We start from the raw sequence: 27,848 nt of genomic DNA, 5'->3' as shown, positions 1-27,848 counted from the left end.
ATATTTTTTGTTAACTTCTATTTTGATTAATATATAGATGCTTATGGCCATATATATGAATTTGTAGTTTCATTCTACATTAATTTTGCCTTTTGTCAAATAGAATGTTCTACTATAATTTGTTGAAAATGCTATGACAATGCTATAATCGTAATGGTCAATCCTATGTTGTCACTGACATGCAAAAGTGACTACTATTTTTGTCACTAAATAATAAGACGGATGTGACAAACTTAGATCGTCACTGTAGACTTCAAATTTGTGACGACTTTTACTACATTTATGACAAAAATATAGGTGAAACAGTGACACGAAAAGTCATCACAAAATAATATCTGTTAGTGATGACTTTCCCCTTATCATTGAATAACAAAATTTTGTGACGACTTTCAAAAGGTTGTCATATGGACCCATTTGTGACTTAGAATCTATGACAACCAAGTGACAATGGAAAAAGTCATCATTATATTCATATAATGACGACTTTTTGGCTTTCAGTGACGACTTTTTATTGTCACAAAAGACCAATTTCTTGTAGTGTGAACAACTACTACTACTATAAACTAATACATCATGAAGCTAGTAGTAAGTTAATAATATTAAAATCTAGGTTTGAAGTACTTGTATGAATACAAAGATGCAATAAGATGACATAAACATTAGAACTATAGTAGCTATTGATCATGAGCAAAAGAAGGCAATAAGAATGCTATTACAATTTTCTATAAACCCTCCAAAGTCATTACGGTGATCTTCACAACATTAAAAATATTATTTTGTCAATCCTTATTGAACTAGAATCATGCAATCTCTAATTGACTCCCTCTCATGACCTTAAAGTCTTCTTCGCTTAAAGTATTTCTTTCATTCTCTCTAAATGTGGCAAAACACATTAAAGAAAAACAAATTAGGTCTTATCATTGTTTCTTATGTGTATGCCAATATAATAATTTTCCTTGATTAGTATCTTGACTAAACTTTTAAAGTTTTTCTAAAGGGAAAAATGCACTTTTCATCCTCAAAGTTTGGGCTGTTGACTAATTTCATCCTCAAAGTTTCACCCAAAGCACATTTCATCCTCAAAGTTACGTAATTTTGGCCAATTAATGACAATTGACGGGAAATGAAGAAATTGGTGTTAGACCCAACTGTAAACCCAACAAAAAATGGATTTAACCGAATGGAGCCATTTTTTAACAGAACAAAAATTGTTTCAACGGACGAAAACCAACATTCTTCTCCTTCTTCCCTCTGCCTTTTTGCAACCCCAAAAATTTTTTCCCAATCTCTGGATTTCTTAGGCGCTTGCAAATGCCAAATCCAGTTTTAGGGCTCATTTACTTGGTGGAGGTTGATTTCCACCATATCTCCATCCCTAACACCCACCTTGGTTTCTTTCTCCTCCACCTCTCTATCCCCAACCGTCTCCTTCACCCCTCCACCACCACCACCACCACCTCCTCTTCCTCCTCCACTACTGCCGCCGCCACCACCACCACTCCCACTTCCCCAACCATGGCCTCCACCATTTCCACCACCACCGCCTTCTCCTCCACCCCCACCCCCACCCACACCCCCACGTCCATCTCCACCACCACCACTGCCAGCACCTCTGCCACCACTACCTCTCCTTCTACCTCATGTATGTTTTCCTCTCCTTTTCCTCCTTCTGTGACAGCCCCACCTTCCCCTAAGGCGAACCAAAGGGGTTAGCGGACTGCCTGCCCAGCTCTCGCCAGGACTAACGGTGCAGTTTAGAGCGATCTATTGCGTTCCGGAACTTATAACGCGCGTAAACAAGGCAAAAGGGCAAAATAACCCAAAATAAAAAAAATGAAATTCGGAGTCGGCCATGAATAGTAACCGACCCGTCAGAATGCAACCAAATATCAAACAAATATTCACACCTTGAACTTTAGCAATTACAACCCAAAGTGACATACAAAAGTTTTCAAAAGTTAGTATATACACGGTTTGCCAAATTGAAAGTGAAAACGGCCCTAAAGATACATTTAGGGTTTCACTTCATATACAATACAAAAGAGATATACATCTAGTTCATTCGGCAACCATCTATCAAGATTCATTCCAAAAAGAGTCATATTCGTGTAAGGAAAACAAAAGGAACGGTGTGAGCTAATTGCCCAGTGAGATACTATCACTTACGCAACCAAGTGCATATAAGCATCAATCTTTCATTCAATATAGTAAAAATAAGCAAAGGCACACGTCAAATATGGTGATAAAAGGATACAGATGGCTCTCAAGAGCCCTTTCCTCGTTTGCATTTCTTGATCGGACGTCATTGACTCTCCGTCAATGTTCAAAAGTAACCAACCGTAGACTCCACTTTACTTCCACTCCTTCCACCTAACATCCCCCTACCGGGCCCGAAATCCAAACACTTGCACTTTGGTATTACTCGAGTATGCCGGAATCGAGAGTCTCGCATACTACAAGATTCCATATAACTTTACCCAAGGTTCATTAATTGGCACGACCAAGCCCTCGCCGGCTCGATTCAATCAACTACCAATGGGGTTGAGCTCAATGATAACATTTCCAGTCGTTGGATACTCGTCCAATCGACACCAAGTCAAGTACTTTCATTTCATGTAATATTTCATGTAACATTCCAATAACATGACAACAATGATATAAGGCATATAAGTGAGAGTGATAAAGTACACTTTCACTTCAATCAAGTCACATTCAATTCACTTCAAGCAATTTACATTCAAAGCCATATAGTAACACACAAGTGAGTAGTACACTCACCAGGGTCAGTGCAGATACCTCCCAAAAGAGAGCTTTAATCACCAAGAAACCCTAAAATAATCCAAGGAAAACAATTGAAGGTTCCACTTTCAAAATCGAGTATACAGAATGCACATGTGAGGCTCGACTACCAGTCGTATGCCTCGCCAAATAATTACTAAAGCAAGGGTGCAAAACATGATTTTTGGTAACGAAAAGGTAACATGAAGACCTAGGCTCAAACAACCCAAAAGCCCTTCGATCAAATCACAAGGAAATCCAACTAGCCTTCAAGAAAAATTTCGGCAGCATATCCCTTGTTTTTACCTATTTTCCAGCCATCATGGCTTCATTATGTCCTCAAATCAGTCCCAACATCTCGTACAAAAATAATCTCATTCCCAAAAGCCGTTCACTAGGCTTAATGGCATTCAAGTACAAAATTTAGCTAGGAAATGACCGGATATGAAAGTCAAGCCCTAAACTATTCAAATAAACACAATAAGACTCGATTATAAGTCATAAACCAATTCTACATACTACCAAAATAGGGTTCCCTAAGCATACACAAACAATAGAGGAAACCAGAAAATTCGGAAAGGCAATTAGCTTTGGCCCTGAAAAAAAAATAGTTTTTGACCTCATTTTGCGGTAATGTCACCAATTTCACTATGATTACCGGATGAAGGTGTAAGATACACCGTTTTGAAGCTAAAATACAGGGCTATAACATTAAAGAAGGTCACTCAACCCATTTTTGAGTGGAACCATGTCAAAAATGCAAGATACTACACCATAAACGTAAAACAGATTCACAAAATGCATTCTGGTGTAAACATCATAACTCAGCCTAATTAAGTCCAAATTCAGAAATTCCAAAGCCTGCTGAAATCTAAGAAAAATTTCTACATTTCATCAGAAGACCTCAACAACTAATTCGGAAGCAATTCCATCCAAAACAACCAATTACAGGCGCAATTCTTACATTCGGGTAAAACCAGAACAGCAATAGTAATTTCGACTTTTCTCATTGTACACTACTCCAATTGACCTGAAATTTTGTAGGCACCTCTAAAATGTCATTCCATAAAACTTTCATGTTTTAAGTCAAGGACAATTCGACCTCTAACTAGGAGCTATAAATTCGGGCAGAATGTTCCCACTAAAACCCTAATTTTCTGAAATTTCTTCCAAACCAGAAATTGGTTGTAATTAATCACTTTTTCCACCTCCTAGAGTCATTACATACCCTTTCCAATCATCATATATAGCCACACAATCATGTTCATATTAAAACAGAAAAATCCCCAAAAATTATAAAAGTTCATCAATTCAACCACAACTCAAAATATAATCCATAAAATGGCATCTCATACTACCACTAAGCATGATTTAAGCATCAATAAAGGGAGGAGAGTAGTTCTTCACCACTCACCTTAGAAACAAGAGAGAGAGAGAGCAATAGGTCCTCTTAGTTTTCCAAATAACTCCACAAATCAACTCACTAACACTACTTGAAGATGTTTTATGGAGAAATTGCAAGTTTCAATGGTTGGTTGGATGGATTTGAGCTAAATGGAAGCAAAACTTGAAGAGTTTCTTCCTTTCTTTTTTGAGAGAGAGGGCCGGCCAACAAGGGAAGAGAAATGGAGAAATTTTGGTTGTTTTTTGATTTAGTTAGTCAATTGGTAAGACCATGAATAGTGGTCTTAAAGGTAAACCCACTCAAATGGTGACACTTGTCACCTTTTATTAAATGCTTACCTATCTTGTCTCTCTTATACCAATCCACTTAGCCTCCTCTAATTATCTCTTAACACCCGGTAAATTAATTCCAGTATCCAAAACTTAACCTAGTTGACCGAATTTTTCCGAACTTTTTGCACTTGTGGGTCCCACGTCTGGTATACGCTCTTAATTTCTCAAAACCTATTCGATACTACAAAAATCATCTAAAAATAATATTTGCTCCTTAAAAGTATCTAGAAATTTTTCCTAATCACGAAAATGCAGAAAACAAGCCATGGAAAATAATAAAACCTAGAAAATGGGAAAAATACGGGTTCTCACACCTTCCACCACCTCTCCCTCCACCACTACCACTTCCACCGCCTCCACCTCCACTGCCACCGCCACCACCGCCGCCGCTGTAACGACCCCACCTCCCCCTAAGGCGTACCAGAGGGTTCGGCGGGCCGCCTGCCCAGCTCTCGCCGGGACTCAGTCGTTCGCTACAGTCCTCAATTAAAAATTGAAATAAATCACAAGAATAAATAGGGCATTGATCCAAACTTAAAGCGGAACTTATATACATTGCCAACCCAAAAGAGAATATAAACATCAAATATACAAGGGTTCTCAATCCTTCATACATCCAGCCCGTGCCAAGCACTAGGCGAGAACCACTACAAAAGAAACAAAAGAAACAAAACTAGATTGGCTAGTCTATCTCAAGCTCATGTCCTCGCTCGCCTTCCCCTGTAAGGAAAACAAAACTAAAGGGATGAGCTAAAAGCCCAGTGAGGTTCCGAACACATAATCAGATAATCAATCCAATACATTAAACATGGAGTATCAATAATTCAAGAAACATTTACAATGGAAAGCGATAGTAACACATTCATTAAAAGGATACGGCTCACAAGGAGCAATTCGTTATTTCATTCATTCGTTCTCCTGACATTTCCCCTTGTTCCTCCAATCATTTGAAACTGCATTTTTCGTTTATCAATAACCCTCGTTCGATCGTTCGTTCATTCATTCATTCATTCACCCCCGTCCTGGCCGTTGGCCAGTCTCCACCAACCTACAGGGTAATACTCGAGTATACCAAACGTTCACCCAAGTCCCTAATCGCCCGACCGAGTCCGCTTCTGGCTCGAGACGACCGGTAACAAGGGGCAATGGCCAGTTCAGCCCAAGAGGCTTACATTCATGCGCAAGTAACATTTCAATCATTAAATCCTTGAAAATTGCACAGTTATTTAGGTCGAGTGCGATAAAGTACACACTCGCCTAGGAAGCTCGTTTTGGAAATCATTAAAGGCACTTAACACATTAGCAAATGATAACAACAAGCCATAGAATCAAATAAGGAACACTCACCTAGAAATGCAAAATATCGTGCAAAATATCCTTCCGGATATTACCCTTAATCACCAATGAAACCTAAGGTTGAACAAGAGAACATATTACAGTTTATCGAGCAAAACATTTAAGGGAAACAAAGAAACCCGACTAATTAGGAGTAAAATGTGTAAAGATAATTTTCAAGTAAGAAGAGGGTTGTTTGAACCCACGGATGAAAAATCATGTTTTAAAATGGAAAACCGGTCATGGTATTGGCCAAACAAAAGTATACAAGTTCAAATAGAAACCTAGCCCTCGGGCGAAAATTTGGGCAGCACGCCCTTTGTGTTTACCTAATTTTCCAGCCATTTTGGTTTCATTATTTTTCCTCAACCACAACCCAACATCACACATAAGCAATTCAAGTCAAGAGCCGTTCCATAGGCTCACAATATCATAAGAATAAGAAATACAGTAATAACAAGTGCAGAAATTCAATTTAGCAAAAGACAGATTTGACGTGCGAATGCGGAAATAACATATCTGAGGCTACGCTTATCGGATTAAGACGCAACCTATGCCGTTTTGAAGCTAAGACACAGGGATATAATGTTCATGAAGGTCACTTAGTCCAGTTTCTAATGTATCTTGGTCAAATTCTCAAATTACTAAACCAGAAACCAATTCATCGGCTGTTTAAATGTAGACACTGTAATGGTCATAACTCAGTGTACAAAAGTCCAATTCCGGTGTTCTTAGAGGCATTTGAAAGCTAAGACAGAACACTAAAACTTTCATTTTTTGGCAAAAAGTTAAATCCGAATGGGTCCTAGTGAAAAAACGTGATAAACTGGACAAACTGATGAAACGGACTGCTGGGGAAATACTTAAAACAGGAAGGGTATTTTCGACTTTTCACGTCCTACGTTGCTCCGATTGAGCTAAAATTTTGTAGGCACCTATAAAATACCATTATCTAAAACTTTCCTTCTTTGACCTAAGGCTAAATCGTCCTATAACATACAGATATAAATTCGGACAGAATGTTGGGGAAAATTTCCAGATTCTGGAATTTCTAGTTTTTAGTGGAACTTTCCTTAATTTCTCACTCCAATCACTACCAAAACACCTTATAAAACCTCAATTGCAACATATAAGCAGCATGCAACAAATTAGGCAGAATTTCCCCAAACCCTAGTTCATGAAATAAAAAGGGGAAAACTACTAAAACATGATAATCATCCATGATTCCACCACTAAATCAAGTTGCTAAGCTTAATTTAACAAGATTAAAAGTAAAACTTAGAGAGATAAGCTTTCTTACCTTGTCTAGAGGTCACTAAGAGTAGCCCAAGCTTTCTCCTTCAAAAAACTCACCACAACTCACTAACTAGTCACTCAAGAACAAGTTTAATCGGTTTATTTTGTTTGATTCCTCACTAAGTTGTTGGATTGAAGATGAAATGAAATGTTTTCCTTTGGTGTTTTCCCTCTTCTCTCTCTCGGCCAGCAGCAACAAAATGAAGAGGAAAAATGCTAAGTTTTGGAGTTAAATGGATGGTCTTGGTCTTGGGTCAAGAAGCCTTGAGGTGGCGACACTTGTCGCCACCACCACCTTTTTTTTTTTCTCTTTCTTTCTTGTTATTTCCTAGCCTCAAATTCGGTCAAGCTTGCTGCCAAGAGAGAAGATATTTTGCTCAAGTTCAATAAATTTGTTTGGTAAGGAAATGGTGGTCAAGTGGTGCGTTCAATCGGTAGTGCGCGGGACCCGCCGGTTCGCGCCGTTTTTCTTAAAAACACACGTACTAGGGTTTTTAATTTCTTTTCACTAACTTTTATTCATTGCTTCTAATCACATATTATTTCTCACTTAAAAGTCACTTTTAATCACCAAATTGAATCCTTACTCTGTACCGAAAATTCATCCGGCGAAAAAATCGCGAAAACCCTAATTTTGCTCCAAACTTGAAACCGAAGCGTAAAACCCTATTTTCTACGTTTACTTACACTTATTGTGAAATAATTGGGTAGTGGGCTTTGATAAATAATAATTTTCAAATAAAAGGGTATTTTTGAGAAAAATACAAGAAATTTGCGAGTCCTCACATTCTCTCCCCCTTAAAAAAATTTCGTCCTCGAAATTTTACCTTCAGTTGCCTCATACGAGTCCGGAACTTGTCGGTTGTCTAAAGCATAAACCTTTGCCGGTCCGCTAGTTCGTTTCCCTCCTTCATTCACTTGTGATTTAGCTCCATCCAGTTGCAGAGTATTGCTTTCACGTGACTGTCTCCTCGGACAGTTGCTAACTTGATGATCGCCACTTCCGCAGATTAAACATTTCCGCCCCTTTCTCCAACAATCGCTTTCGACATGATTTGCCTTTCCACAGTACCCACAGACCACGTGAGAAGCCATCTTTTGGCTTTCTTGAAAACTTTTCCCAAATCTGATTTGGCTTTCTTTTGTAGATCCTTCACCTATCGCCCCTAATGTCCATGGTGGGTGGGACAAAAAGTTCACTTTTTGCACTTTGGAAGGGACTCTCGCTTCACTTAATTCCTCCACTACACTACTCGATGCACTCCTTTCTGGGTCTGGGAAGCTTTTATCTGTGCCTTTGCAGTCTCGATTCTTTGAGCTTTCTCAAGGGCCTCCGTAAACGTATTCACTTGTACTGCCGCTAATGCTTCTTGGAGTTCCAAATTTAATCCTTGTATAAACCGTCTTACTCTTCGCCGTTCTGTGGCCACCAATTCAGAAGCAAACTTGGATAGTTTCGTAAATTTCGTTTCATATTCGGCCACACTTAACGTTCCCTGGCGTAGTCCAATAAACTCTTCCTCTCTCCTCTCTTGAACTAAAGGAGGGAGGTATTTCTCGTTAAATTCCCTTATGAAATTCGTCCATGTCCATACGGTCTGTTCTCTTTCCCATTTTGCTTTAATAACGTTCCACCACGCTCGGGCCGATCCTTCAAATTGGAACACCGCAAAGTTTACTTGTCTTTGCTCGGTGTAGTTCAAGACGGTGAAAATATTAATCATGGCCTCTAACCATTGTTCGGCTATATCCGGATCAGATCCTCCAAGGAATTTCGGAGGAGTAAATTTCTGGAACCTCTCAAGAGCCTTATCTTCTCCGATTTCAGGGTTCCGGGGTTGATTCACGGCCATTTGGCCTTGTTGAGCCACCAGTCTTGCCAAGATATCTGTCATTTGTTGCATTACCGTTGCCATTTGGTCTTCGGCTTCAACCCTCATTCCTTGCTCTTGTGCAGCTGTTGTTTCTCTTTCCTCTCTTGGCTCTTGAGCTCGTTCATTCCCACGGCCACGTCCACGTCCACAGCTACGTCTCCCGTCCATATATATGTTTTCCCTCTCTTTTCTTTTCCCCCAAAAAGGTAATTTAGTAAATAAACACGATAAGGTTACTAAAGTAACTATTGAGGGCACCAAATATTCAAATAAACATATACCCACATAACACGCCATACCAAGAAGACGGATAAGCAAATACACAAATACATATCAAGTTGGACAGATAACCATGTGCTTACAGGTATACTAACGTCATGTAGTAACAATATACAGGTAAATCAAAAGGAAAAGGTGAAGTCGCCCCAGTATCAGCCCGTCTGGTCTCTCACGTCACTTACTATCCAAACTAGATGTCCCTGACCTCTTGTGCTCATTCTAGTCAGATAAAGCATGTTCATGTTCCCAAAATACAAGTCTCAAGTATTTAGCAGCACCTCAACTATAGAGTACTCAGGCACGAGCATCCGAAATAAGATAATTCACATCTCGAGCTGCAGTCTCAAGAGTAAACTATCTACAATCGGAATTCCTACCTGACATACCTATCTATGGTCTTCAGATACCATGAGAAAGATTTAAGGCCTATAACAATCGCAATTCATAGCTTCACTTAGTCCCTCATACTTTTTCACCACTTAGTCCAGGGTCACTCCACGTAGAAACCACGCGAAGCAGCTATAAGTTTTATCCCTCAATCGCTTAACTTTCAAGTCCAATCAAATCCCACAGTCCGGTATCCTAATCTTTAATCTAGGATACACTACAGAGATCTGAAGCCTAAGCTCTGATACCACTTGTAACGACCCCACCTCCCCCTAAGGCGTACCAGAGGGTTCGGCGGGCCGCCTGCCCAGCTCTCGCCGGGACTCAGTCGTTCGCTACAGTCCTCAATTAAAAATTGAAATAAATCACAAGAATAAATAGGGCATTGATCCAAACTTAAAGCGGAACTTATATACATTGCCAACCCAAAAGAGAATATAAACATCAAATATACAAGGGTTCTCAATCCTTCATACATCCAGCCCGTGCCAAGCACTAGGCGAGAACCACTACAAAAGAAACAAAAGAAACAAAACTAGATTGGCTAGTCTATCTCAAGCTCATGTCCTCGCTCGCCTTCCCCTGTAAGGAAAACAAAACTAAAGGGATGAGCTAAAAGCCCAGTGAGGTTCCGAACACATAATCAGATAATCAATCCAATACATTAAACATGGAGTATCAATAATTCAAGAAACATTTACAATGGAAAGCGATAGTAACACATTCATTAAAAGGATACGGCTCACAAGGAGCAATTCGTTATTTCATTCATTCGTTCTCCTGACATTTCCCCTTGTTCCTCCAATCATTTGAAACTGCATTTTTCGTTTATCAATAACCCTCGTTCGATCGTTCGTTCATTCATTCATTCATTCACCCCCGTCCTGGCCGTTGGCCAGTCTCCACCAACCTACAGGGTAATACTCGAGTATACCAAACGTTCACCCAAGTCCCTAATCGCCCGACCGAGTCCGCTTCTGGCTCGAGACGACCGGTAACAAGGGGCAATGGCCAGTTCAGCCCAAGAGGCTTACATTCATGCGCAAGTAACATTTCAATCATTAAATCCTTGAAAATTGCACAGTTATTTAGGTCGAGTGCGATAAAGTACACACTCGCCTAGGAAGCTCGTTTTGGAAATCATTAAAAGCACTTAACACATTAGCAAATGATAACAACAAGCCATAGAATCAAATAAGGAACACTCACCTAGAAATGCAAAATATCGTGCAAAATATCCTTCCGGATATTACCCTTAATCACCAATGAAACCTAAGGTTGAACAAGAGAACATATTACAGTTTATCGAGCAAAACATTTAAGGGAAACAAAGAAACCCGACTAATTAGGAGTAAAACGTGTAAAGATAATTTTCAAGTAAGAAGAGGGTTGTTTGAACCCACGGATGAAAAATCATGTTTTAAAATGGAAAACCGGTCATGGTATTGGCCAAACAAAAGTATACAAGTTCAAATAGAAACCTAGCCCTCGGGCGAAAATTTGGGCAGCACGCCCTTTGTGTTTACCTAATTTTCCAGCCATTTTGGCTTCATTATTTTTCCTCAACCACAACCCAACATCACACATAAGCAATTCAAGTCAAGAGCCGTTCCATAGGCTCACAATATCATAAGAATAAGAAATACAGTAATAACAAGTGCAGAAATTCAATTTAGCAAAAGACAGATTTGACGTGCGAATGCGGAAATAATGTGACAGCCCCACCTTCCCCTAAGGCGAACCAAAGGGGTTAGCGGACTGCCTGCCCAGCTCTCGCCGGGACTAACGGTTCAGTTTACGTCGATCTATTACGTTCCGGAACTTACCATTGCGCGCAAACAAGTCAAAATCACAAACAATAAAAAAAAACGAAAATCGAAGCCGAAATTTATCCAAACCACGGCCAAGCATATATATACATTGGAAATCAACATTTACAAGCCAAACGGCAAACCAAGATATTCGTCTAGTTCATACATGTACCAAAAGCCAGTTACACACCAAACATTGGTGGAAACAAAACACTTAGGTTTTTTTCCCACAAGGAGCTATTCAAAAAATACATGTACAAGAGCTCAACTTGTCATCCAACTATCAAAATCTTTTCCAAAAGTTTCATTTTCCTGTAAGGAAAACAAATGACACGGAATGAGCTAAAGCCCAGTGAGCAACTATCACAATAGCAGTTAAGATCACATAAGCATAACTATTCAATTCAAGTATGCAATTCCGAAATAAAGCAAATCAGTGAAAGGATACGGTCGGCTCTCAAGAGTCCATTTCCACGCTTGCAATCTTGATCCAACCTCATTGACCCTCCGTCAATTTTAAAAGAATAACCAACCGTAGACAACTCTTTACTCCCATTCCTTCCACCCAACATTCCCCAACCGGGCCCGCACTCCATTCAGTCATTTTGGTAATACTCGAGTTTACCGGAACCGAGAGTCTCATTACTACAAGGTTCCTCAGTACAGTCCCCGTGGCATGACAATTTTCACAACCAAGCCCTCGCCGGCTCGATCCAATTGACTACCAAACGGGGTTGAGCTCAGTAATACAGTAAGGTCGTTGGACAATCGTCCAAACGACACCAATTCAGTTTCCATGAAATGGAATTCACCAACCAATATATCAAGTTCAGTAATGCAGTAAAACGGTAGCAAATCAGTGATACTATCAAAAGGGGTGAGGGCGGTCAAGTACACCCTCACCTTAATCAATTCCAATATCCAAGTAAGCCTTCAAGGCATCACATATACATTTAGCAAAGCCACATAGTAACAATTAAGTGAGTAGTATACTCACTAAGCAAGAAAATGATGTTTCATGCACTGCGGTCCAAAGTGCGTCGTGAACCACCGTTTCCTCCTAGAACACATAAATAAGTGCCATAAGACTCGTGAACAAGTCGCAAACCAATGCTAAACATAACCCCAATAGGGTTTCATATGCATAAGTACGCATCATTGGTAACCAGAAATTACAAAATGGCCTTAGCTGAAGCCTTGATAGGAAAACCGTGTTTGACCTTAAAATGCGGTAATGGCGTCAAATTCACTACGGTTATCGGATGGGGGTGTAAGACCCACCGTTGCGAAGCTATGAAACAGGGCTACAACAATGAAGAAGGCCTCTCAGTCCAAATCCTAGCAAAACTAGGTCAAAAATGCAGAAAACCAAACCAGAACCGTAATTGCAGGTTCCCAAATCACACAAAACTGTAATCAGTCCATCTCAGCCTACACAGGTCCAAATGCATTGAGTCCAAAGGCATATGAAAGCTAAGACATCAAGCTACATTTCATCAGAAGACACCAACAACAAAATCAAACCAATTCCAGTCAAAACAGGCAATTACTATCGCAGTTCGGACATTCTGTTCACCAAAAACAGCAACAGTAAAAACGGCATAACTCACTCTATACTACTCCAAATGCCCTGAAATTTTGTAGGCACTTCATACTCATCAATACCTACAACTTTCATGTTTTGAGAAAAGTCCAATTCGGCCTCTATCTATGACCTAAAATTTCGGACAGATTAGGGGTTCATGAACCCTAACTTTTCACATTTCATTCCAAACCCAAAATTGATTGCATTTATCAACAATTCACACCCACTAGAGTCAAAGCCCCTTATTACCAACCATCAAAAACAACCACACCATCAAGATCATATGAAACCAGAAAATTCCTCAAAAAATAAAAAACTCAACCAAATCACTTCAAACCAAGAAATAAATCACATATACCATCACTCAAGCTACTTCTAAGCATAACATAAACATCATTAGGTGTAGTAGGGTGTTCAAGCATCACTTACTAAGAAATTAAGAGAGAGGAAGATGTTGGACACCTTAAGTCTTCAAACAAACTTCACTAAACTACTTACTAGCACCCAAGGGAGGAATTTTATGGAGTAGAATCTAAGTTATGTGGTTGGTTTTGGAAGATTGAGTGAAATGGAAACTAGAAAGTTGAAGAATTTCTTTCTTCTTTGCTCAAGGAAGAATCGGCCATGAAGGAGAAGAAAATGGTGATTTTTGAGCAATTTTTCAAGATATTTACTCAATTTGGTCAAAAGTCAAAAGTGTGAATAGTTGCCAACAAAGTCCAACCAATGGTTGTGTGACACATGTCACTCCATTAATGCACTCTTATCACTTCTTTTTCTCTCTCACATCAATCATATCACACACTCTACTTATCTCTTAACACCCGATAAATTTTTCACAGTATCCGAAACTTAACCTTATTGGCCGAATTTTTCCGAACTTTCCGCACTAGTGGGGCCCACATCCATAATCTATCCGTAATTTTTCAAAAACTACCCAATGCTAGAAAAATCATCTAAAAACTATTCTTACTCGTAAAATCCACCAAGAAAATTCTCTAAGCCAGAAAATGCAGAAAACATGCCATTAAAGGGGAAAAACCGTAGGAAAACATTAAGGGAAAAAATACGGGTTCTCACAAATAACATATCCGAGGCTACGCTTATCGGATTAAGACGCAACCTATGCCGTTTCGAAGCTAAGACACAGGGCTATAATGTTCATGAAGGTCACTTAGTCCAGTTTCTAATGTAACTTGGTCAAATTCTCAAATTACTAAACCAGAAACCAATTCGTCGGCTGTTTAAACGCAGACACTGTAATGGTCATAACTCAGTGTACAAAAGTCCAATTCCGGTGTTTTTAGAGGCATTTGAAAGCTAAGACAGAACACTAAAACTTTCATGTTTTGGCAAAAAGTTAAATTGTAACAGCCCCACTTTCCCCTAAGGCGAACCAAAGGGGTTAGCGGACTGCCTGCCCAGCTCTCGCCAGGACTAACGGATCAGTTTACGTCGATCTATTACGTTCCGGAACATACCCGGAACATACCAACGTGCGCAAATATGTCAAAATCAAAAAATAAATAAAAACGAAATTCGAAGCCGAAGATGAATAGTGCTGGACACGTCAGAATCCAGATACTAGGCCGAGAGTAGCCAAAATTTTTCTTTCGCCGTTTGAAATACGAGTTGATCCAAAATTCAACCAAACATACACATATTGAAATGTAACATTTTCAAGCCAAAACGGAATATCAAAAATCATTCACTACGAATATACATGTTCGGTTTGCCAATCAAAAGAAAGTGAACCCAATACACATTAGGGTTTCATTCGAAGAGCTATCCAAAAGATGCATTTACATGAGCTCAACTTGACAACCAACAAGTATAACCTTTCCAAAAGTGATCATTTTCCTGTAAGGAAAACAAATGGAATGGAATGAGCTTAAGCCAAGTGAGTTACTACCACATAAGCACAAGGATCATATAAGCATAATCTTTCATTTCGAGTACACAATTAAGAATTAAAACAAGTCGGTAAAAGGATACGGATGGCTCTCAAGAGCCCATTTCCACGCTTACATTCTTGATCCAATCTCATTGACCCTCCGTCAATGTTTAAGAATACCCGACCGTAGACCTCACTTCACTCCATTCCTTCCACCAAACATACCCCAACCGGGCCCGCACTCCAATCAGTTATTTTGGTAATACTCGAGTATACCGGAACCAAGAGTCTCATTACTACAAGATTCCCCAGTACAGTTCCCGTGGCACGTCAATATTCACGACCAAGCCCTCGCCGGCTCGATCCAATTGACTACCTACGGGGTTGAGCTCAGTAATACAGTAAGGCCGTTGGACATTCGTCCAAACGACACCAAATCAGTATTCCATGAATGGAATTCAATATCTCATATAGCAAGTGCAGTAATTCAGTAAAACGGTAAACAGTCCTGAATGGAATCACAATGGGGTGAGGGCGGTCAAGTACACCCTCACCTCAATCATTTTCATTAGCCATATTAGCCGTCAAGGCATCAAATTCCCATATACCAAAGCCACATTGTAACATTTAAGTGAGTAGTATACTCACCAATCAATTCAGTGCTATTTCATGCACTTCCGTCAGGAGAATGTCGTGAACCACCGTCACGCCCTAGAACACGTAAACAAATGCAATGAGACTCGATAACGAGTCACAAAGCCAAGCCAATTATGACCCAATAGGGTTTCATATGCATAAACAAGTATAATAGCAAACCAGAAAATCAAGAAATGGAACTCATTTGTCCCAACAACAAAAACAGGATTTGGCTTCCAAATGCGGTAATGGCACAAAATGCGCTACGCTCATCGGATGAGGGTGTAAGACCCACCATCGCGAAGCTAAGAGACAGGGATACAACAATGTAGAAGGCCACTCAGTCCAAATCCTAGCACAACTAGGTCAAAAATGCAGAAAACCAACCCAGAACCGTAATTGCAGGTTCCCAAATCACACAAAACTGTAATCAGTCCAATTCAGTCTATACAGGTCCAAATGCATTGATTCCAAAGGCATATGATAGCTAAGACATCAAGATACATTTCATCAGAAGACACCAACAACAAAATCCAAACCAATTCCAGTCAAAACAGACGATTACAATCACAGTTCGCACATTCTGATCACCCAGAACAGCAACAGTAAAAACGGCATAACTCACTCTACACTACTCCAAATGCCCTGAAATTTTGTAGACACTTCAAACTCATCAATACCTACAACTTTAATGTTTTGAGCAAAGTCCAATTCGGCCTCTAACCCTATGATCCAAAACCGGACAGAATTGGGGGTTATCAACCCTAACTTTTCTCATTTCAATCCAAACCCAAAATTGATTGCAATTTCCTATCATATGCACCTACTAGAGCCATAGCCCCTTATTACCAACCATCAAAAACAACCACACCATCAAGATCACATAAAACCAGAAAATTCCTCAAAAAAATAAAAACTTAACCAAATCACTTCAAACCAAGAAATAAACCACAATTTCTAACACAATAGCCACCATTAGGCATAAATTCAACATCATTAGGTGTAAGAGGATAGTCAATCACTACTTACCAAGTAAACAAGAGAGAGGAAGATGTTGGACACCTTAAGTTCTCCAAAAAGCTTCACCAAAACACTCACTAACACCAAGTGGAAGGATTTTATGGAGTAAAAACTAATTTAGGCAAGTAGTTTGGATGATTTGAGCTAGGAATTTGCCAAGATGTTGAAGAGTTTTGTCTTTCTTCTTGCTAGAGAGGGCCGGCCATCAAGAGGTGAAAAATGGTAATTTTTTTGTGAATTTTGAAGATATTTAATCCATAAGTCAAAAGGTCAAAACCATGAGTAGTAGTCTTAAGTCCTAACCAATATCATGGTGACATGTGGCACTACAATAAATGCATTCCTATCCTTTCTTTTCTCTCTCACATCAATCATTTCACACACTCTACTTATCTCTTAACACCCGATAAATTTTACACAGTATCCGGAATTTAACCTAATTGGCCGAATTTTTTCGAACTTTTCGCACTAGTGGGTCCCACGTCCAATATATATTCTTAATTTTTCAAAAACTACCCAATGCTAGAAAAATCATCTAAAAACTATAATTACTCATAAAAATTCATCAGGAAAATTTCCTAAGCCAGAAAACGCAGAAAACATGCCATTAAAGGAAATAAAACCCTCGGAAAAGATTAGGGTTTTTATGGGTTCTCACATAAATCCGAATGGGTCCTAGTGAAAAAACGTGATAAACTGGACAAACTGATGAAACGGACTGCTGGGGAAATACTTAAAACAGGAAGGGTATTTTCGACTTTTCACGTCCTACGTTGCTCCGATTGAGCTGAAATTTTGTAGGCACCTATAAAATACCATTATCTACAACTTTCCTTCTTTGACCTAAGGCCAAATCGGCCTCTAACATACAGATATAAATTCGGACAGAATGTTGGGGAAAATTTCCAGATTCTGGAATTTCTAGTTTTTAGTGGAACTTTCCTTAATTTCTCACTCCAATCACTACCAAAACACCTTATAAAACCTCAATTGTAACATATAAGCAGCATGCAACAAATTAGGCAGAATTTCCCCAAACCCTAGTTCATGAAATAAAAAGGGGAAAACTACTAAAACATGATAATCATCCATGATTCCACCACTAAATCAAGTTGCTAAGCTTAATTTAACAAGATTAAAAGTAAAACTTAGAGAGATAAGCTTTCTTACCTTGTCTAGAGGTCACTAAGAGTAGCCCAAGCTTTCTCCTTCAAAAAACTCACCACAACTCACTAACTAGTCACTCAAGAACAAGTTTAATCGGTTTATTTTGTTTGATTCCTCACTAAGTTGTTGGATTGAAGATGAAATGAAATGTTTTCCTTTGGTGTTTTCCCTCTTCTCTCTCTCGGCCAGCAGCAACAAAATGAAGAGGAAAAATGCTAAGTTTTGGAGTTAAATGGATGGTCTTGGTCTTGGGTCAAGAAGCCTTGAGGTGGCGACAAGTGTCGCCACCACCACCTTTCTTTTTTTCTCTTTCTTTCTTGTTATTTCCTAGCCTCAAATTCGGTCAAGCTTGCTGCCAAGAGAGAAGATATTTTGCTCAAGTTCAATAAATTTGTTTGGTAAGGAAATGGTGGTCAAGTGGTGCGTTCAATCGGTAGTGCGCAGGACCCGCCGGTTCGCGCCGTTTTTCTTAAAAACACACGTACTAGGGTTTTTAATTTCTTTTCACTAACTTTTATTCATTGCTTCTAATCACATATTATTTCTCACTTAAAAGTCACTTTTAATCACCAAATTGAATCCTTACTCTGTACCGAAAATTCATCCGGCGAAAAAATCGCGAAAACCCTAATTTTGCTCCAAACTTGAAACCGAAGCGTAAAACCCTATTTTCTAGGTTTACTTACATTTATTGTGAAATAATTGGGTAGTGGGCTTTGATAAATAATAATTTTCAAATAAAAGGGTATTTTTGAGAAAAATACAAGAAATTTGCGAGTCCTCACAGCCGCCACCCCCTCCTTCTCCTCCACTAGCTCCATAGTGCGCAACCTGATTGCCATTTACTTCCAGAACTCGCACCGTTATGGTGATCAATCACATTCCCATCCTTTGCATGTTGACCATTTCCACTCTCACTTCCCCAACCGCCGCCTCCTCCATTTCCGCCACCGCCTCCTCCCCCACCCCAAAACAATAGATGGGATTATCTGAGGATGGTTGAAGAGATTGTGAAATATGGATATGATATCGAGCTTAGCCTACACGCTTAGATTCTGGAAACCGCGTTCTTCTGCCAATTGGGAATTCAGAGATCCAACCAGGATTCGGACAGCCCCAGATGCTGCGATTACTAACTTGTTAGCGGAGCAACAAGAAAGAACCAAGAGGGCTGCTGCTGCAAGGTCAATCAATGACTCTTTTTGGCATTGAATGATCTCCAGCAATACTGGTATGGCACCAGAATTTGCAATTCGGATCTTGTTTCTGCAAAATCATAGCAAAATTAGATGGGGAACAATTCTACAGCCAATGCCTTCGAATGCAACTTCAAAAATTGCAAATTTTAACTGATGCAAACAATACCTTTCATTGTGAAAAGCTAGACAAAGCAGAGCAGAGTGTCGCTTCAGTGGCTTCATAAACTTGCTTACGAAGCATCGTAACGAGCCGAGAAACGATCCCTCTGTCTGCTAACTTCTGTCTTAGTTTGGTTGCAAGTTTACCAAGTTCTCTGGCAGCTAAAATCTGAGCTTCCCGTTCATTAGATAGAAGGGCCTCCACTATCACATCTTCCATGGTTGGAAGCCCTCTATCCCCCTAAGTCACTTCTCAACTCTCTTTATGTGAATTTGAAAATATAGAAATTTAGTATTTGATTGCTTCAAGGTGGTGTAAGGTTTGGCTTTTGGGAAAAAAATTTTGGGGTTGCAGAAAGGCAGAGGGAAGAAGGAGAAGAATGATGGTTTTAGTCCGTTGCAATAATTTTTGTTCCGTTAAAAAAAGGCTTCATTCGGTTTAACCCATTTTTTGTTGGGTTTACAGTTGGGTCTAACGCCAATTTCTCTATTTCCCGTCAATTGTCCTTAATTGGCCAAAATTACATAACTTTGAGGATGAAATGTGTTTTGGGTGAAACTTTGAGGATGAAATTGGTCAACAGTCCAAACTTTGAGGATGAAAAGTGCATTTTTCCCTTTTTCTAAAATAACTCCAAATATAAGATAATAATTGCCATAATACATGTAATTTTATAAATATGACTAATTTGCTATGTAGTCCCAAATTCCTACTCATCACATAATAAATCTGTGAGGACCCGAAAAAAAATTGTCTTATTTTTATCGTATATTACTGGTTTATTTAAATATTTATTCACCCGTTTTCTGTGAATAATTTATTTCAACCATTTTAAACCCATTTACACAAAACAATGTCTCACTTACATTTTTAAAATGTCCCGTTAGTAAATTTAATTTTTCGGAGGCTCGTTTAGTAAGGAATAATAAGTATACATTTTTCGAGGCAAAATTAGATCCGATAGTGCAATAATCTTGGAGATTTGAGGACTCATGTTTATTCTTAAAATAGTTATTTTTATAATTATTTACCTTAGAGTTAGTTAATTATATCACCGTTACATAAATTTCTTGTAAGTTTTGCTTTATCGCGCGCGAATTGGAAGTTCACGTAAATCGAGCCGGAACGGGTAATTGGAGATTTAAGAAACTTATACTAGATTACTAAGAGTGAATAATTATAGTGTTAAAGGAATCACATTAGAGGTTTAGTGCACAAGTGAAACAAACCCGAGAGAAAACGGACACGAAACGCGCGCGCGAGCACTATTCTCAGTTGACTTTTGTAGGAATTTGGTCACAAAACCCTCAAGCTTCTTCAAGAAGCTTGTGATACCCCAACTTTTAGGATCATCTTTTGTTTAGTCTTAAAGAGGATATTACGGTTTCTTTAGTTTATTTTTAATTTAAAAACATTATTTTGTTTTAAAGAAGAGACTAAAGTTATATCTTTGGGTTTGATTTAAAACCTTGTTTTATTTGAAAAGACTAGAAACCCTAAACGTCTAATCAAAACCCTAGTTCCACTTGTGACTGACCGTTTTCTCAAATTTCTCATATTTTAACCGAAACCCTAAATTCAATTTATGGAATTGTAAAACCCCTCACGTTTTCCTTAAAAATGCCCTTTTATTTGGAAATTATTCATTTATAATAGCCCTACTACTCCATCACCCCACAATAAGTGCAAATGAATCTAGGAAAGGTCCTAAAAATGGATGAGAGAATTTTAGGAGAGTTTCCTAAAAAATGGATGAGAGAATTTAGGAAAGTTTCCAAAAAAATGGATGAGAGAGTTTAGGAAAGTTTCCTAAAAAGGTAGGAGAGAGAGTGTCCAAGTGAGTACAAAGAGTTATCCAAGTGCTTTACTTAGTTTCCTAATTGATTTTGGAAACAAGTTAGTTTTTGGAAACCTTTTGAAAATCCTCTTCCTCTTGAACAACTTTTGGTAACCTTCTTGAAACAACTTTTGGTAACCTTCTTGAAACAACCTTTGGTAATCTTCTTGAAACAACTTTTGGTAACTTCCAAATTCTACTCCAAGAAAGATTGCACAAATCAGATTTGGTTCTCTATTCAAAACAATTCGGTTGCCCCTTTCTTTCCTTTCCTTTTTTTTTCTCTTGCCAACCAATTCCTCTTTTCTTTCTTCATTTTTTTTTGACTACAACTATCAACCACGACACAGAACAAGGAAGTCCATAAATAATAACAACCAAGAACTCCAAGATCTTTCAAGAACGTTCAAGGAAGTTGTCAGGAACTTCAGAAATTTCAAGATTGTGGTCAAGAATTCAAGAAGCTCAAGATTATTGTAAGTTCTCTTCAAGATTCACAAAATTCCAACAAGTTTTGCCAAAATTCAGATTTGAAAACCAAGTAAACAAGTTGGATAACACAAACAACAAGGCTGGACAGATTTGTATTCGGATGAACAGTAACTATGAACAGTGTCGGTGAACAGTAACGATGAACAATATCGGTGAACAGTAGAGATGAACAGTGTCTGTGAACAGTGTCGGTGAACAGTATGATTAACAGTAATAATTTTTTTTTTGTTCTAAACAAACGAACAGATTGGGATACACATATATGACTCGAAATAAACGAAAAAAAAAAAGATATAACCTGGTGGTTGTCGACTAGCTCTGGTACCAACTGATGTGAAACCCCGATCTAGACAACCAAAACACCATGGCTTATGCAGCGGAAATTTGACCCAACTAATCCCTAGAAGTCACGAACAATTTTGATATTATCTCAACCCGTAACTACTCGAATTAACGAACCAAATTGGAGGTAGTAGAACGCCACAATCAAGGAGATACTCGATTGATAAGTTCGGGTGAATAACTTGAGAAGATTCTCAAGTATTCAAAGGCAACTCTCTTGCCAAAGAGAAAGTGAAAACTCACTAATTGTATTTAATAGTCAAAAACTCGTCCCAAACAAAGAGGAAGTGGGGCTATTTATAGCCCTTACAAGCATTAACCCTAATCCAAAAATTGACCAAACTACCCTACATACTTAAGGAAGATTTTGGGCCTCACTTACTAACAAATGGGCCGCAATTAAACTAGCTTAATTACCTAGACTTTCTAAAGCGAGAAATAACCAAAATCAACGAGGAAAATCAAATAATCCTACTAAACTCAAGTATTCGTGCAATCAACTAGTCTTCACTTGAATCTTCCAATTCCCCATGTGCTTGAATGGGTCTTGGTCTTTATATTCTCATCAAAGAGCGAGCATGAATTTCTTAGAATTTGATAAGTATCTTGAATATTACTTAAATGAGTTGCATTTACTTGATTTTCTTGAAGCGAAACTCCTATGTTTCGAACTCTAGAAAGTTTTTGTGAGGACCCAAAAATTTTCACATTTTCTCAGCATTATTTTATTTCTTTGATTATATTTTATACTTTCCTTGGAAATATTGAATTTTCTATGCATTTTTACAAGTAAGTACAGTTTTAAAATCATCTTCCTAGTATGAGTTAGTGTACGTTGAGTTTGAAGTGTATTATGGACGTGAGACCCACTAGTGCGGTAAATGCGATATATTTTTGACAACTTGTTGGAGTTTGGTTAAGTGATATTATTTTACAAGGTGCTAAGAGGTAATTAGAAGTTACCTATATGGATTAATATTAGAGAGACAAAGAGATAAGTTTAAGCAAGCAAGGTGCCAAGTGTCACAAACCCATTGGATGTTGGATTTGACCAAGACCTTCTTAACTTTCCTAAAATCAATTTTGACTCAATTTTCTCTCATTTTTCTTGTGTCATGGCCGAACCTCTTGAGAAGGAAAACAAGAGAGAGCTCTTCAATTTCTAGCTTCCAAATTTGCTCAAATCTTGAGTTCCAACCAACCAAATGACAAACTACACCATACAAGTGATCATTAGGGAAGGTTAAAGGTGTTGGTGGAGTTGTTTTGGAGGGGGAAAGATTAAGCTCCTACCTTTCTTGTGGTTTTAAGATATTTTGCCAAGAACATTCTCTTTACTTCAATTAATTTCTTATTAGTGGTTTTTAGTTGTTTTAGATGTTGTTTTGTGGAAGATTAGCACTTGAATGCATGAATTCCAGATTAGGATTTCATTTTTCCCCAATTCTGCCCGGTACTGTTACACCTAGTTATAGGCCGATTTGGCCTTAGCACAAAACATGACAGTTGTAGAGAATGATGTTTTATAGTTTCCTGCAAAATTTCAACTCAGTTGGAGCAACGTAGATTGTGCAAAGACCAAAATACCCCTGCTGCCCTGTTTCTGTCCGAAAATGAAAATCAGCCTCTGTAAGTGGTTAGTTTGAATATTACCGAATTGGTTGATGATGTCTTCTTAAGAATTATAGCCTTGTATCTTAGCTTTCAAATGGCTTTGGAATTACCTGAATTGGAGTTGTGTGTGCTGAGATATGAGTGAATAAAGTAGGACTGCTAGTTGATTTCTGCAGTGAATTTCAAACTGGAAAATCTGGAGTTGTTTTGGTAAATTTGACCTAGTTAGGTTGAGAACTGGACTAAGTGTCTTCATCAAAATTGTATCCCTCTATCTTAGCTTCGAAACGGTATAAATTACATCCCAATCCGATATGCGTAGCTTCAGATGTGTCCGTTACGCAAAACCCGTCAAATCTGTCTTTTGTTAAACTTCATTTCCGCACATGTTGTTAGCTTGATTTTTGTACTTATATGACTTTGAGCCTATGGAATGGCTATTGAAATGAGATGATATTGTGTGTGACTTTGGGATTGTTTGAGGAAAACAATGAAGCCATAAATGGCTGAAAAAATAGGTAAATACAAAGGGCGTGCTGCCCAAATTTTCGCTCGAGGGCTAAGTTTCTATTTGAATTTGTATATTTTCGTTTGGCAAATACTATGACCGTTTTTCACCTTAAAACATGATCTTTCTTCAATTGGAAACTCCAAATGTTTACTTACGCTTACCAAATAAAAAGGAGTGGTTTAGGGTTTTCTTGGGTATTTTGTCCTCCCTTTTACATGAATTTCATTAAGACATTTAGTCTATAATATCTACTTGAATATGAGATGATTTTGAACCATATAAACGATCCCGAAAACAGTATTTCTTAGCCTATCTAGTTGGATTCCGACTTGTCTTTGGTTCAAGTGTTTCCATTGGAAAATTTTATAACCCTTTTGAGTTGGGTTTTACGTTTCGACTATGGAACCCTAGTTATTTTTGTCCACGGGTCCAAATGTCCTCGTTTCACTTTCAAGTCTTTTATACGTTCTACTCATCAATTGTCGAGTTCTTTGATTTCACCTAATTGTTTGTGCTAGATGAGCTGTAATATTCTTTCTCGTTTAATCTTAGGTTTTCTCGGTGACTAAGGATAATATTCGGAAGAATATTTTGCACGTTGTTTTGCGTACATAGGTGAGTGTTCCTTGTTTGTTATATTCTCCTTGACTTCATGACTTGTTGTTGGTGTTTGATAATGTGTTAAGTGTTTCCAATGATTTCCAAAACGAATTTTCTAGACGAGCGTGTACTTTATCGTGCTCGACCTAAATGAAACGTGAAATTTTCAACGATTTAATGATTGATACATTAGTTGTGCATGATGTAAGCCTTTTGGCTGAACTGGGCCCTGCCCTTCGTTACCGATCGACTCGAGCCAGAAGCGGACTTGGTCGGGCGATATGGTGACCCTGGGTGTGAACGTTGGTATACTCGAGTATCACCTTGTAGGTTGGTGGAGCCTGGCCAACGTCCAGGAGGGGGTGAATGAAATGAACGATCGAACGAGGGTTTTACTTACAAAAATGCATTTTCAAATGATTTGAGGAATAAGGGGAATGACAGGAGAACGAACGAACGAACGAACGAACGAACAAATGGCTCCTTGTGAGCCCGTATCCTTTTAATGTATGTGTTATTATCGCTTTCCATTGTAAATGTTTCTTGAATTATTGATTATCGATGGTTAATGTATTGGCTTTGTTGTTGAATATGTGTTCGGAACCTCACTGAGCTTTTAGCTCACCCCTTTAGTTTTGTTTTCCTTAACAGGGAGATGCGAGCAAGGACGAGAGCCCAGTGTAGGTTAGCCTAGTCTAGTTTTTTTGTTTTGTAAGGGTTCTCGCCCTAGTGCTTGGCACGGGTTGGATGTATGACGAATTGAGAACCTTTGTATATTCGATATTCGTACTTCCTTTTGAGATAGAAATGTATATAAGTTTTGCTTTAAGTTTTGGATTGTTATTTCGTTTGATCTTGTGGTTTTATTTCGGATTTGATTGAGGTTCGACTGAGTCCCGGCGAGAGCTGGGCAGGCGGTCCGCCGAACCCTCTGGTTCGCCTTAGAGGGAGGTGGGGCTGTCACAGTTTACATTCGTAAATGATATTTTATCGCAGATTTGGACTCCAACCAAGGAGTTGGACCTGAACGTGTTTTTTGAGAGGCACTAGACTTTTGGTGAGTGCTTCCAAATATCTGGTTGAACTGGATACTTGTTTTAATACTTGATCCATGAAAATACATGATACGAGATTTGTTGATCGGGCAAGGGTGTACTTTATCGCACTTGCCCTAATATGATATCTACTTGTTTATTGTTGCAATTAACTTGATATACTTGTACTTGATTTGTAAGTGTGGAGCGGCAGTATGTACCACACTCTATCCGAGTGAGAGGTGCCTCTCATTCCCGTCTCCATACTTTTATTTTAATTCAGTCGATTGGAGTGTTACCTCATCGACTTTTTGGGGACCCCAAACCCCATTGGCTAGTTAATCGAGTCGAGCCGGCAAGGGCTTGGTCGATTGGGTAACGAACCGTGGGTCTTTCGATTTGTCGAGTGGAGTGATATCTCCTCGACTAATCGGTATACTCGAGTATTACCACCGTGTTTATTGAGGATTTTGGGCCCAGTAGGGGGTGTGAATGGTGGACGGAGAGTAGTGTAAGTGGTGCTCTACTGGATTGGTTACTTACTTGAAGGTTGACGGAGTGTCAACTATTACTTGATCAAGATCTGGTGATGCAAAGGGGAATTTGGCTCATGAGAGCCATCCGTATCCTTATACTTTGAAGTGATTATTGTTTATTGGATTACTGTTTCTTTTGAAAAACTTTTACACTCGCTCACTTTGAGATTTGCTACTTGAAGTATTATCGCTCACTTTTATGAACTATTCATGCTCATTACTTTGCTACGTGATATTTGCACTTTTAAATAAGGGTTAACTTGCTATTTGGAACCTCACTGGGCTTTTAACTCATTCCATGCCATTTGTTTTCCTTACAGGGGGTACGAGCGAGGCGTGAGATGTGTACAGACTAGCGTAGTCTAGTTGTTTTGAATTTGTAATTGTACTCGCGCTAGTCGCTCTATTAGGGTTGAATGTACTGAGAACTTAAATCTTTTGATGTATTTGGGACTGTATGGATGATTGAGATAGAAATGAATGTATTCGTATGTTCCAATCTTGGGAACCGTTATTTCGTTTATTATGAAGGTTGCACCTTATTTTCATTGATGTGAGTGAGTGAGTCCTGGCGAGAGTTGGGCAGGCGGTCCGCTAAACCCTAGGGTACGCCCAGGGGGAGGTGGGGCCGTCACAAGTGGTATCAGAGCTCCTATTGAGCTCGTGCCAGGAGAGGGTTCTCGGACTGTGGGGATTGACTTGTTAAGTGTGAAATAATTGTCTATTGTTGGGGACCTTAGATATGTATGTTGGGTAGGAATCCCTAATACGGGTGATTTGCTCTTGAGCCTGCCAGGTTGAGTAGTGAATTATCATATTTTCGGATTCTTGTCCCCGAGTACCAAAGACTGGTACCTTTACGATAAGTTGAGATCTCGTGTAAAATTAGGATAAGTTTGGATGGCGAAAGCAAAGGCACGGGGAATGCGAATAGTCTGGACTTTAAATATATTGAAGAGATTCGTGGGATTTGGGATCCTTATGATTCACGTGCTTCGAGTTTTGATTAAGTGTAATGCCTGAGTAATACCCAGGGTTAATGTACCGTAGGATATGTTAATTGCTATGATATGTATATAAAGAAAGTATGTTATTTTCAAGGTGCTTTGAAAATGCTTTTATTTGCTTATACTTATTTACGAATAAACATATGAATTTACGAAAAAATGTATGAATTTCGAGGACGAAATTCTTTTAAGGAGGGGAGATTGTGATACCCCAACTTTTAGGATCATCTTTTGTTTAGTCTTAAAGAGAATATTACGGTTTCTTTAGTTTATTTTTAATTTAAAAACATTATTTTGTTTTAAAGAAGAGACTAAAGTTATTTCTTTGGGCTTGATTTTAAACCTTGTTTTATTTGAAAAGACTAGAAACCCTAAACGTCTAATCAAAACCCTAGTTCCACTTGTGACTGACCGGTTTCTCAAATTTCTCATTTTTTAACCGAAATCCTAAATTCAATTTATGGAATTGTAAAACCCCTCACGTTTTCCTTAAAAATGCCCTTTTATTTGAAAATTATTCATTTATAATAGCCGTACTATTCCATCACCCCACAATAAGTGCAAATGAATCTAGGAAGTAGGGTTTCACTTTTGGTTTTCAAGTTGGAGTGAATTAGGGTTTTCACGTTTTTTTCATAATGTGACTATCCGGTACAGAGTGGGGATCAAATTTGGTGATTTAGAGTGAGTTTTAGATGATATTAAGAGTATGATTAG

The 27,848-nt window shown here is 38.7% G+C and overlaps 1 pseudogene; it reads right to left on the bottom strand.

The window, feature by feature from the left end:
* Positions 1-1,326: 1,326 nt before the first annotated feature.
* On the bottom strand, positions 1,327-19,377 carry LOC113756884 (annotated as a pseudogene).
* Positions 19,378-27,848: the final 8,471 nt, after the last annotated feature.

The sequence above is a fragment of the Coffea eugenioides genome, unplaced genomic scaffold (assembly GCF_003713205.1).
Source record: "Coffea eugenioides isolate CCC68of unplaced genomic scaffold, Ceug_1.0 ScVebR1_2505;HRSCAF=3542, whole genome shotgun sequence".
NCBI classification, from domain to species: domain Eukaryota; kingdom Viridiplantae; phylum Streptophyta; class Magnoliopsida; order Gentianales; family Rubiaceae; genus Coffea; species Coffea eugenioides.
The sequence above is the reverse complement of the archived record's forward strand: the minus strand, read 5'-3'. Positions and strand labels throughout refer to the sequence as shown.